The sequence below is a fragment of the Vanessa tameamea genome, chromosome 9 (assembly GCF_037043105.1).
Source record: "Vanessa tameamea isolate UH-Manoa-2023 chromosome 9, ilVanTame1 primary haplotype, whole genome shotgun sequence".
Lineage (NCBI taxonomy): Eukaryota > Metazoa > Arthropoda > Insecta > Lepidoptera > Nymphalidae > Vanessa > Vanessa tameamea.
In genome coordinates, this window is record NC_087317.1 from 4,042,793 (window position 1) to 4,057,229 (window position 14,437).

The 14,437-nt window shown below is 30.6% G+C and overlaps 2 protein-coding genes across 3 annotated transcripts in view; both read right to left on the bottom strand.

Moving 5' to 3' along the window:
- Positions 1 to 14,437, bottom strand: part of LOC113394195 (uncharacterized) — a 104,756-nt gene that overhangs the window by 17,528 nt on the left and 72,791 nt on the right. For both annotated transcript variants that reach the window (XM_064215790.1, XM_026631421.2), the window contains one exon: positions 3,866 to 3,916. The gene's annotated coding sequence lies outside the window, so the exon portion shown is untranslated. The remainder of the gene's footprint in view (positions 1 to 3,865; positions 3,917 to 14,437) is intronic.
- LOC113394189 (mitochondrial glycine transporter-like) overlaps positions 1 to 14,437 on the bottom strand; it is a 132,727-nt gene that overhangs the window by 12,933 nt on the left and 105,357 nt on the right. The window lies entirely within an intron of this gene.

The window sequence follows — 14,437 nt, forward strand, 5'->3', positions numbered from 1 at the left end:
ACATTGGTTTAGTAGTTTTTTCAGTAAGCCATAACGAAAAAATAACAAAATTAGTAGGATATATTGTTTGACTAAATTAAATGCAATGATTTATTATTTTTTTATGGTACCTATGTTTTTGTTTCTTTTATAATAATAATAAGTTTTATACCACTAAATTATACCCTTCGTTACAAATAGACAGACTTAAATACAAGTACAAAAATATTTCAAAAATCAGGTCAAGAATAGGATTGTTTTCGCACCGATTCTAGTACAAATTTCTCAAATTTAGCAGTCTAAAACAGAATTAATACTGTGTTACAGTCTAGATTAGAACGAAGCTGTCTTCTTCTGACAAAAAAAAATCATGCGATAGGATTTCTAATACCCGCTTAACTACATTTCGCACAATCTTTCCGTAGCTATTTGCATATTAAAGAAAACCATTAATAGTAAAATTATTTAAAAAGCAACGTTGGTTTGTGTGGCGTTGTAAAAAAAACAAACTTTGAAGTAAATAAAATCGATCATCTTTTCGCGAGAAAACATAATATGTCCTGGCCCAAGTTGACTATCGGAACTTTTGTATTTAATATAAAAAATAAATTTTACAGTAAATCTCGAGAGCAGTTCCCTCGTTAAACAGACAAAAGAGTGCAGCAGGTACATGAAGAACTAAGTCATACTAAGAACGGATAATCACAATTGAATTTGAATGCAAAATTTCCTGTCTGTGTTGTTAACTCATTAAGAATTCGCTCGTTTGAATCCTGAGTGCAGCAGTCGTGTCATATTAAAACATAGAACGGGCTATCATAATTAAATATTCATAGAAACAATTGTGTATATCTATGCTGTTAACTGTTCAGTCCCTTCGCCTGGAGCCAACCCTGGGTTATCGGGTCATGCTTACTATAAAATATGTTAACATCAGACCCGAACCAATGTTTCAAATTACAGTGAAAAGATTTGACCTGCACAAACCTAACTTAACTGATAAACAAACATTACAAGTTAAATAAAAGCTCATAAAAAGTCTATACAATGTGTGGTCCCTTTTCATTCTCATAGTTCAATGGAACGGCAATCCGATACAATCGTCGAGATATCAACCGCAGAACGCGTTTATATGCTTTGCGATATAATGGCAATTTCCTTAATCCGCGCTGCCCCGAAGGATTTCATGACAGAAATACCTATAAACCTTAATTGACCTGTCCTGGGATAAGAACGTTGGGATTTACAGCTATACTAGCTAGACCGACGACTCAGAATGAATTACACCATTAACCCTATTATAACTATAAAAATAATAGTTGTGTTAGGTTCAAGATCATTAAAATAACCTAAAGGTGTTAAGCAACGAGGCAATTAGGATTTTAACTGTACACTGCTTCAAACGCAGCCTCTAATAAATAATGTTCTTCTCGCTCCCATAATCACGTATGTTGTAAACTATAACTCTTGTTTGAAATTCTATTGCTACCGTTTAAAGTGAACGTTTATTTTGTACATGTTGAGTTTTGAATGACGATCAAACGATACGTTCGTCTGTTCTAACAAATGTCACTTAAAAATAATTTCATAAATAATTGGCAATTTATTTGTGTGAACGTTTGTCGATTCTTATATCCTTTGGCTTTGTTTTTATGATAACTCATTATTATAAGTAAGAAATCTTTGGTTATTTTTTTTTTCTCGAATTGAAAAATAATATTAAAAAGGCTTATACTTTTAAATAATATGAATGAGAAAATATTATTATTATCAGTAGAGTCCATGGTTTTTATTTTCTCTTATGTAGCGGTGAGTGCAGGTGTCGAAAACAGAAAAAAAATCTTATGTTGAAAGTCCCTCCGATATACAGTAGGTATATTAGAAATAATCTGTTTTTATATAAATTTTAATTTTGCATCTATATGTGACTTATGTTTCGTATATATGCGTTAGTTTTCAGGCGCAAAGGACATAACATTTTAGTTCCCAAGGTTGGTAGGGCATTAGCGATGTAGAGATGGTCAAAATTGTTTACAGTGCGTTGTCCTGGGCGCTGGTAATCACTTACCAAATAGGGGGCAATTTGATTGACTTTTTTCGTAGATCGCTACGAAAAAAGTCAATCCAATTAATTGTATACAATAGAAAATATAAATATAATGTTGTTCGTAAATGCGTTTATCGATACGGTACATGCGTATTCGAATCAATAAAGTAAAGTAATGATATATTTCAATCCACCTAAATACAAAATAAATCATTTACTAAAACATTTGAAATAAATATTGATAGACACTTATTAACCAAGTTTTAGTTATACACCAAAAAAATAGTATGAAATTCATCAAGAACGCAACTGCTAGTTCGCCACCGCGACAACCCAATATGGATGCCCATTCCTTTTACTACGCCTGAAAGGAAAAAGAAGTGTCCTTGACCACGTCACTCAGTTTTCGTTCAACTATAATATAATAATTGTCCTAACTTAATTTTATTCGTAGGTCTTTAATTCCGTACAATTATAATAACACAGATAAACTTTACGATGTTCTCGTTTACACAAACTAACGAGATAAAACACGTAATTTAAATTTACAAACAGTTACAAAAACAACCGACACACAACATAAGCCTTTCTTTAAATTCTCATTAACAAATAACAATAATTAAAGCAGGCATCGGCGTGATATCTTTACGTTTCTCATATGGGGGAAGAAAGCGTGAACTAAACGGTGAATATATTTTTTATAACACCATAAAGCCTTGAGTAGCCTTATATATTATATTATACTAGCTGTTTCTCGTGACTCCACCTGCGTCAATTATACTATTCATATACTATAATTTATATCCATTATCTCTATGTCGAATTTCAATACAATCAGTTTAGTCGTCCAATAAAAAGCCAGACATAGTTGGTTTCTTAATAGGCTAATTCAAATTCTAAAACATTTTAATAGTAAAGTAATTTAGAGGTTTAGTTCCAATGATTAGTATCAGCATTAATAGAAAAGTATAAAACAGTAACTTCGTAAGAAATGATTCATTTTGTAAGGAATATTAGCCATGCCTACGACTAATTTTTATTTTTCTTAGAATTCAATTACTTGTGTTGGGAATTAAAATATAGCAGGGCCAGGATCGGAACATATCTTCCATCATATCTAGGCAGCGATTTTTTATCGAATCAAGCATAAATAGACAATACGTTGAAATAATATATGTTCGTACATATTATGCAATTAAATCATCCTCTCTTTTACGTATATTTTAAAGTCATACAAAAAACTTTTGCTAACTTTATTGTACGAGTAAGTAACGGGTAGGACAAAGATCTCATTATAATATGCAAAATATTTTAACTAATTATAATATGCGAAATAATTATAAAAAAAACACCCGACTTTATTTCCGTTAAATAAAGAACTGATTAAATACAACTTGGATGTCGAGTTGTTTGCAAGCCCGTTTGGGTAGTCTGGGTAGGTACCATTCACTCATCATATATTCAACCAGTTAACAACAATACTCAGTAGTGTTGGTTTGAAGGGTGACTGAGCTAGTGAGTCATTAGTAACTTCAAGCACAAGGGACATTTCATCTTAGTTATAAGGAACAATTAAAATTTCTAACGGTTCTAAATATTACTTGAAACGAACATTTAAAGTGAAATTTTGCCATCTAATAATTCATCTATGATAAGCATTGAACTGATCCCTAATCATAGTTGACAAACGTCAAAATTATATTATTAATATTATGATAGCTATGCCCACAAAACATTAGCCTTTACTGCATCTAATAAGGTTTAACGATAATATTAAGTGCTCTGGTAATATTCCAGCTTTCATTTCTATGAAATACATTCCTGTTTTTATTTACTTACCGTTTATATCGGTAATGGATGCTTTCTCAGAATTGGTGCTCTTCGATATACCTGAAAAAAAAATACTTTCATTAGATAACTCAGATTAATCGTATAATTATTCTGTTTATTGTTAATTTTATTATAATTTTATAATTGTTTCTCGTAATCAATTCATTAGCATTATTAATGTAAATGCTATATATAAGCTATATATATACAAGAGGCTTTAGTCTACTAGTGACATACATACTGTTACTTGACGTTGTTTAATAAGTTGGATAACGAAAGAGCATTGTTAAATATTATTTAAGATATTAGTTTTGTATTAATGATAACAAGACGCATAGTAATTGTCAATGATAGACGTAGAAATCGAATAACTTTTTCTTGGGAATCCCTTAGAACACGAAGACATTCTTCTGAGAATAGTGGCGTTATGTGTCATCAGGAGGAAAAAAATAATTGCGACAATCGCGTTATGTTGTGACGTCATGTTCTTCAATGCGAGATGTATATATTCATATGTTACGACAGATTAAACTCTACCTATATGAATGTTGTTAAAAGAAATAATGAAATCAAAACTACCCTTGAAACTGAAAACAAAAATTATGGATGGCTGTCTGCTTCCCTGCATGACATACAGACATACAGATCACAAACTTGGATATACAATAACTATGCAAGGGACAGAATACAGAAGACCCAGCGTGCGATGGAAAGGAGTATTCTGAATGTAAGATTGAAGGATAAACAGCAATCAGAAGAGATACGCAAAAAAACCAAAGTGATAGTTGCTCTCCAACATATGAAACGACTGAAATGGAAATGGGCTGCTCACCTAGCAAGATCTACTGATGGCAGGTGGACAAAATTGGTCACAAGCTGATCCAGTCCTAGTGGCATGAGAGCCAGAGAGCGCCCTAAAGAAAGATGGGTAGATGAAATTAAAAAAATTGCTGGAATAGACTGGATGAAGAAAGCACCGGTAAGGAAAACCTGGAAACTGTTCGAGGAGGCCTATACCCGCTAGGGGCCTTAACAGAAGAAATGTATGTATTCTTATGTATTTTTTTTTACTTTTCTATGTATGTTAAGGAAATAAAATCGGCTTTATTATTATTATTATATATTAATGTTGTTATATCTCTGATATCAATACACTTTGACACCGTTGGCGTGAATACAATATTTTCAGCTATAATGTATGTTTTCATGGAGAAGGTTTTATATATATATATACGGCCCTACAATAAAAGTAGCGCAGATGAAAAATACTTATACACCGGTATCTCACTGTCCCTGATCAATAATTTGAAATTCGAATCAAGAAGATACAGCATTGTGAATCAACTTCCATATAAAGTTAATTAGTAAGGGTCAGTTTTCTTATTACAATTCTTAAAAAACAAAACTATTCTTCTAATCAATAATATGTCCATTATTAGCTCCTGTGAAGGTAGCCTTTATTGTTATCTACCATTCAATCTATCGAGGCGAGGCATTCCTGTTATGAAATTACGAAACAGATTGCTTTGTTGATCAAACAAATGATCGAGACACGGCCCCAGCTTCCGTATGACGGTGAATCTTGTACATTAACGAGATAATAATGAATGACCATAAGATTAGATTATTGAATATATTGAAAATTATTTATTGACTTACAATACGTAAGGATTGTCACACCTTTAGAATTAAATAGGCGCTTTTTTAAATCCATTCTTATTTATTCCTGTTGGCAAAGGTAAAGGCAAAAAAAATGGATAAATATGAAAATAAAAATGGATAAATACTTCATTTTGTAAATTATTATGAAAAGACCGCTTTGCGTAGTTCGATTCGCATAAAAATTTAATGTTTCCATAGGTCATGGTGTAATGTATTCAATGTTTCTCAATAAATAGGTAATCCGGAGCTCTTTTTAAATCTTAAGATAATTGGCAAGATTCATCGATAACAAACATCTTAAATTAATTGTAATGGTTTCATTCTATAAGAGATCATTTTGCAGACATTTTTTGTGTTAAATATATTAATTACATTACGTACATATCAGGCTAGCGTGTACATCGATTAATCATTTTATATTTTATGCAAATGTTTTTTTTTTTTTTGTTAAATCCCGTTGGCGTTAATAACTAGATACAACATTATTATAACTAATTACTTAAATAATGACTGGTGTGAGTTGGAACAGTACAAAAAACTTTTCGTGCAAAATCAGATCATTAGCTTCTTGATTGAGTTTTCAATAAGTAATAATTTTTCATTTATATATTTTCTTAATATTTTTTATTTAATTTGGAAATAAAAATGATTATTCAGTGAGGTCTCAGCGATTAATGTCGGTCTATGTCAAATAGCCCTGTATATAATAATGATAAGTCTTGTTCTAACTTTCCTTTATAGATCAGTCTCTTGACATTATTTCTCTTAGGATCAGCGATTCGTCACTTGCAATTAATTTCCGGCTTAAGTGGGTTCAATGAACTTATTATTACAGATCTTATGACTGAAACAGTTACCTACCATATTTATTGTTAGTTATTGATTACGTACATTTATTTTATTTAAAAGTAATACAAAACTGTATTCATTTTTTATTACTTTTTGTGTTCTTAATACGGCATTTAAATTCGTTAAAAATTGCCACTTACAATCACCACATAAATAAATACTATAATAAAAATAAATAAAATTGAAGTCTTTGTCTGTGATTTAAAAAGAAATCCTGTTTAATCTCATATGAAACTATTTGCGTCTTACCAAAATCAAAATCATATATTAGGCGACCATTTTCAAAATGGGTACAAACTACAAATGTAATGTAAAGGTTGAGACTGACTTCTTATATTTACGTGCGTTATATTTTGCTATTTTAGGCATATATAAGCGTACCAAATATTTTCAGAATTTCCAAATTTTCAGTAAAAGCGTTTATTGCTCCCGTTATCAGTAGTTACTAGTTTGAGTAGGATCATGCAATATTACGCTTAAAATAGAAATTTAACGCACATAAAACCATGCGGTACGGCTAGTATATAATACAATATTTTTGGAAATATCCTATTTTTGGTTCATTTTTTAAACGAGCTGGTTGAAATTGAGATACACATACAAATAAGATTTTAAGATAATAGTTAAGGGTTCTTCATTTTCGCGATATTTGTCCATAAACATCAAATATTACCTGTATTGAATTTATTATAAAGTTGCACTCATACTTGTTACAAATACCGATACACATTTGAACAGTCAATTATGGATAAACTAAATAATACGAATTACGCTTAATTTGTATTTTTATTCGATTCGTTTTATTTTTTATTAATAGTAACAGAATAAAAAAAAACATCAAAAGTTTAAGATATTAATTTTCCGGATGTATGAAAATTCGTAAATAAATTCGATTCATAATGAACTGAAAATGTTTCATCGTAATATCATCAATCGAAACTACGACTCAATTGTCAATAAGTAAGAACACAATTAAAAACTAACAACTAGCAAATAAAAATGTCGTATGAAGATGCCTTTATACTCATAGTTTGTATATCCTTACGGCTCATAAACACCGTTAATTCCATCTCGCCCACATGACGTATTTATCTGGCTTATCTCTCTTTTAAAGCATTAATTATATAATTACAAAAAAAGTACATCAATCATGTATTATTAATTATGTTATTTTCAAGAGTACGTTGCCCTATTGTAATTTGTAATAGTATTTAGGTTAAAAGATGAATAACAAACAAACAGTCTTAAAAAAAAGAGTAATGACAGGTCATTTATCGTCTTCGTATTTGAATTGTGTAGAAGTTTTTGTTTATTATAAACTAAGTTTCTTTTAAATAAAATAAAAAAAATTAGGAAAAAAGTCTCCCTAAGTGTTTTCACTTGTTTTTTTTTTTTTAAAGTTATGTAGTTAACGGGCCGCATGATGGCAAGTTAAACATACAGCTTACCATTGCCCATCGATATTAGTACTGGACGAAATTTTGATAGTTTCTCATATTACCAATGTTCCACCAACCTTGTGGACTAAGACGTTGTTTGTAACGCTGACTCACTCACCCTTCAAATTGAAACACAACAATACTCAGCAGTACTCGTTGACGGTAGAATATATAATGTGTGGTACCCAGAAGGGTAAAAATCCTACCACCAAGTATGATCAAATTAATAAGCAATTGCTGTAACTGATGATTCTATTAATGTCGATTTATTTAGGTCTTGGCTATTTATATAAATATATTTTTTGTTATATTTGAGTTAAGAGGATTTAGAACTGCTTTACTTTGTTAAATACAAGTTTATATATATATACGTATATATATATACGTATAAGAATATTATTTCATTAGAAAAAAAAAAGCAAAATATTTTGATAAATATAATTTAACATAAATCGTTTAAAAACAGAGCTTAAATGATTGCCCTTAAAACATAAATTATATTCTTATTTTTTAGCGTTGTATATAGGTACTCATACCATAAGCTTATATATAACACGGGTTAAACAATATTATATAAAACGAATAATATACATACAATGAGTAATAAAATCTTTATTCAAACGTATGTTTTTAATTCTATTAATGTTTCAGTTCCTAGTAGGAACTATAATTATATTTTATGATTGATTATTTTTATTTCACGCAAATATGATGTTCAAACCGAGTATACCGTACGGTTGAATGAGTTGTTAACAATGCCATTACATTTTAATTATTAATGAATTTCCTTTGTAAATAAAAAAAAAAAAAATGTATTTATAATTCATCTCGTGCTCGGCCGTGAAAGAAAACATCGAGAGGTAACCTGCAAGTGGTGGATGAGAATCTGTCATTCCATGTAAGCTGCAAACCTTCTCAAAAGTGATAAGAGGTCTTTGCCCAACAGTGGGCCATTAACAGGCCATTATTTTACTTTTAAGTGCAACTATAATACTATATTGTACATATATCAATTTATAAGTATGTATATAATTAAGTATATGTATCTATTTTGGTCATTTTTTTAAACCTATAAATCGATCCGTCTCTAGACCGATTTGTTTTTGCCTAAATAGGATGTCCTTAGTACCTTCTCCTCAGAGGGCGAGGAGGCCTTAGCCCAGCAGTGGGAAATTTATAGGCTGTTAATGACAATGACAAAATAGGATGTCTGGAAGAGATATAACTCTTTATCGATTTGACCATTTGAAACATCCGTTATTTGGTTCTATTTTATCTGCTAAATATTTTTGTCTTTTTGTGCAATTAAATATATAATAATTAAATTGATGATGATTATGAAATCCTGTTGATTTATATCGGCCACAAACGCCATTCTCAAAAGAGACGAGATACATGTGCACTCCTAACCGCAAATCCAACGCGATCGGAAAGAGTTCAGACGAAGGGTAAACACTGTTAATTTTCGGATACCAGACTTCTGCTAAGAATATCCTAATAACATTAATGTCCCGACCTGACGTTTGAATTTTTTTCTGAATATGCAGAAGTTACTAACCGAAGTAGTCAAATCTTATAACAGGAGATTTCCTATGATATATGACTTATCAATGAAAGGCAGTAAACTTCCATACTAATTGCTTAAATAATATCTTTGACTATCTCCACGTCTATAAAACTAAGAAACGAATAAGCATTTAATCAACTAAGCATGCAATTATTACTTTAATTACCATGTTATCGGTGTGTACACTAACAGAACCTCCTATGGTGAATAATTATCGTCTTACCGATTTTCTTAGCACGAGCTAACGTGTCGGATCAGTAATCATTCCGGTACTCTTGTCAATAATTGATTAGGGTACGGTAGTTAGGCGGAACAAATATTTTGTGAAGGAAGCAGGCTTTATATTCGTGTTTGTTTTATTCGTAGAAACTATTAGGTTTTTATATTTTTTTTTATGTAGAAAGAGGAAAATAATTGAGTAATTTATATATATTTTTCTTATTGCGGTTCCTCGTGGCCTTTTTTACGCTTTGGTAAAACTATTTAGTATTTTACTTAATAACGAAATTTCAGTATGAATCTTTTAAATATCGATAAATTATATGATATATAAAGTTATTTTAATAAAATCTACATATTATAATAGCTATATATAAAAAAAAAAAACAAAAAATATATTTTTTTGAGCTAGCAACTTTTGTATTTTCACTTTCCTCAATTTCAATTTAAATATGAAAAAAAAAACTATTATCCAATTACTATAAACAGGACCTGTTAAATGTACAGATAATTGTTTGTGAATCGGTTACGCTTTTACAATATTCGGAAACGATTCCGTGGTTCCGCATTCAATTTTAAATTACAATGTTATATCACAGTAACGTCTGACTGTTACGAAACTATTCACGCGGGAGTTACTACTGCGTACAATTATATACAAAGTTACATGAGACAATTATATTAACAACTAGCTGTGCCCGCGAAAAAGTTATTGTTGCAGCCTAATTTACTCCTTATTATATCAGCTATCTGCCAGTGAAAGTTGTGTCAAAATCGATCCAGCCGTTCTAGAGATTATCCGGAACAAACAGATTAGGTTGAAGAAGTTTTATTTTCAGACATTGGTAGATTATTTACAGTTTAAAATATTGGAATATATAATCTACTTTAATATTATTGACTCTATGACATTTATAAAATTATTAAGGTATATGCAACTATTTTTGACACTGATATTTAAATTATTTTTCTGTCTAGTTTTTGAATTAACTGCAGTAAAAAGTCCTTGGTAATGGAGGTGTTAGACACAAACATTAAATATATTTTATTATACTAAAGACTGTTAGTATATTTTTAGAATAGTACTACTGATACCAACATATTTTACATTTTTAAAGATATGAAATATACCGTCGAGTCCAAATTCGATCAAGAGATCGATAGGGCTTTACATATAATATAATTTTCTTCGTATATCATACATAAAGCTACATTATCTAAAACCGATACAACGTAACCAGGGCTTAGTAGTTTGTAAGAAACAAATGTATGAATTTATCCTTAAATATTTTGGCGATGACATTTTACATTAGTAAGTCCGAATAATTCGAAAACGTTCGCACGCACCGAAGTTATACAGATCCGGATAAATCCGGTTAGATAGCAGTGCTGTCAAGAGGCAATAGTATCAATATCAGCGATACGATTTATGTTCTTCCAGAGTATTGCTCCATTTCTGCTATCGACAGCGCTATCGGTATTGTGACTATTTTCCGAAGTCACGATAGTATCACTAAACTGTCGGTAGTTTCTATTATCATGCAACACTATTATATTTGAATGACTATGTTAGATAAATCTGTTTTGTCTAAATCTAAACAGTGTGGGTTAATTTATTATATTATATTAAAATTAATAAGATAATTTTGTAAAATACCACAGTAACTAATCTTTAATATGATTTTATTTTCTATCCTCTTGTATTTTCAGTTCTCTTGTATTATCTGTATTTAGCTAATATTTTGGTCTAAAGATTACCGTCTTTTAAAAGACTTGAATTTTTTAGTACCTTTAATGCAGACTATTACTTTATTTGCGCAGAGTATTGGCGTCCTATCAGATTATATGTGTGTGTGTGCTGTATATCTCTATAATATCTCCTATAGCTGCTACAATATCTCCTAAGCAAATCCCCAACCTCTGATATTGGCCATAGTAAGACATTTGGTTAGAGGATATCCTCGTGATTAAATTGAATAAGTGAATACAATACCCTGTCAATTTTGTAGTCTAATGAGATGAGATAAAAAATTAGGATCCTAAATTTTTAAGATTCTACATAATACAAACAAAACATCGACTTAAACCGCTAAATTAAAAACCGCATAACACGACACGACCAAATCAAGCCAAAGCATACTATCGAGAGAAGCTACTAGGAAAGTACTTAATACTTAATTAAATTTACCTTAACTTAACTTTTCCCAAATTAAATCCTTTATAGAGCAAAACCACCGATCAGATTTACTTTTACGACCACCATAACAGAGGTGATACTCGGACTACCTTGCAAAAAATAAAGAGTCAATAATAAAAAACACTCCTACGTATATTTACCAGGCAATTAAAGTAAATGAAGGATCGCCAATATATTGTTGTTTCATTTATATTTAGTTTATTTATCAATCTAAGTTCTTAAGGCATCGCAAGATCTATAACAACCTAAACGTATTTTTGGTAATGAGTAATTTTTTTTTTTTATGTTAGAGGTGGCAAACGAGTACGCTCTTTTCTTGAAGGTGCCCAAGTCGTATCGGTTCGGAAAAACCGCCGGCGAAAGCTGGTTCCACAGAGTGGTTGTGCGAGGCAGAAAATGTCTTAAAAATCGCGCTGTTGTGGATTTTTGGACATCTAGGTGGTGTGGGTGATATTTTGAATTTTAAAACATAATTGTATTTGAATATTATAGACTTTAATTTAAGTAGTATTTTACTTTCAAATTCTGCAGCTACCATTTCGACCGAAGTGTCTGTTCTTTGCTCTGCTAATATATTTACAGTTACAAAGTATTGTTGTTAATAATGACAATTTGAAATACATTAATAATAATTATTCAGATTACTCTTACGATTAATGCTCCACGTATATATAATTACACTAATTATCAGATTAAATAGTTATGTTTTAATTGCAATAATAGGCTTATCGTGCAATGATTCTAATTGTGTTTTATAAATACTTATTCAATTATACGCTATCTTTAAGCAATATGAAACTTTATAATTAAAATTGTCATACTTACATTAACTAGCAACCGTGATCATAAATGCTTTATTTTCAGAAATATTTCCTATAACCTTCCCAAACAATTGAAGATTAAAATCTGATTGATAAATTTTTGTCGTTAGTAGTAGAAAATTATTGAGTATTTTCTATCAAGAACTTTGGGAAGCACTTAAAGCCTTTGGCCTTGTACCTGAACTCTTTTCAGAACATTTAGATTGCAATCTCACCAGATTATAAGACGGAGGAAATTGTAAGTGCCTTTATTTCGTACTCACTTGAGCACAATAATGTATCCTGATTAGTTGGCAAATATCCGGTAAGAATGACCACAGTGATTATTAAGTAAACATATTTGTTCAAACCTAATTTATAATGATCAGTTTATATTCGAAAAAATATATTTTTACATCTAATTATGTACTAGTGTTAGATAAATGTAAAATTAATTACAACAGTTTTGTTGTATATATAGGAGCGTTGCACTTTCTTATGACTGTAGAAAATCTACCACCGCTGTTCAGAGAAGTACCCCCGAGTCAAGAAGGACCGGCGTGAGAATATTTATTTTTCAATGCAATAATGCAAATCCAATTTTTGGTGAGAAATTATTTTATAATAACATTGTATGTTTACTCCAAATTGCTTGAAGGCACAAAAAAATACTCGGAAGCAATTCGAAAGTACAGTTAACACAGAAAAAAAAACATTAACTTTTTTTAGGAAGAATTCTTGAAATTAAATAAATTAGTGAAATACGTTGGATTAATTAAAAAATATTTTTACTATATCGTTAAATACTAATGTAAGGCTCATCAAGGAGATTTATAGCCATGTAAAGCACGTGATTAGAGTGCCTTCTCACGATGTCTGCATTAATTGATTTAAGGTTTCAGTTAAGCCACTTTACCGTAATGCCCTAAGAACAGAAAAAATGGAAATGACAACAGATGACAGGCGTGTTAGAAATATACTACTTTTATTGCTATGACAAAGAAATTAAAATTCTTATCAAACACTTCAGTTCAACTACTATATGGTCAATGTATTTATCGTATCTATATAAAAAACCAAACAAATACCTACTAGAAAACATGCAACCTTTAGACTAAATCTTTTTTAAAAGATAATATCTACAACAACCTCTGAATCAGTAAAACTTTTTTTAGAGCACGAAATTGATATGGCGTCCCGCACTAGTGCGTGCCGTCCGGCAGCGCAAGCCCGACCCTTCTGCCGTTCTTCTGAAGGCCCTCTGAAAATCATTAGACTCCAGGCATGAAGGTGCAATTAAAAACAACTAATAACATGTCACACGTGTATCTCGATGACATTTCCAATATATCTCTTCTATGGTATCCCTCTACTTAATTGTAGCTGGGGTTATTATATGCAGAAATCCAAGCATTCCTTGCAAGATATGTTTGTTCATTAGGAAGTTCAGTGTACTGTTTTATGCTGATAATTCCGGTAGACATTATTTGTATTTGGTTTATTTCTTAATTAGAATGTGCCTGGGAAATTGGCAATCCCTCACAGATATCTTCTAACGGAAGTACCTGAGAGATTACTAGTGTAATTTATTTATGATCTTCGCTTCTTGGGTATATTGAAATAATATTTATTACTAGCTTGCCGTCGTCAGGGAATACGTAAAAAACATGTTCTCGTGCAATCTTGAAGTCTCTATTTAATGCCTTCTGTAAATGCTTAATCAAAAATTGTTATATTATTCATTTAAGGATTTTTTTTAAATATCTCAGATTTTATTTATTTTTAATCAAAATCGTAAATATTAATTTTCTAATTTCGAGTACCAAGTCTTCAGAAAAAAGTTTCCGC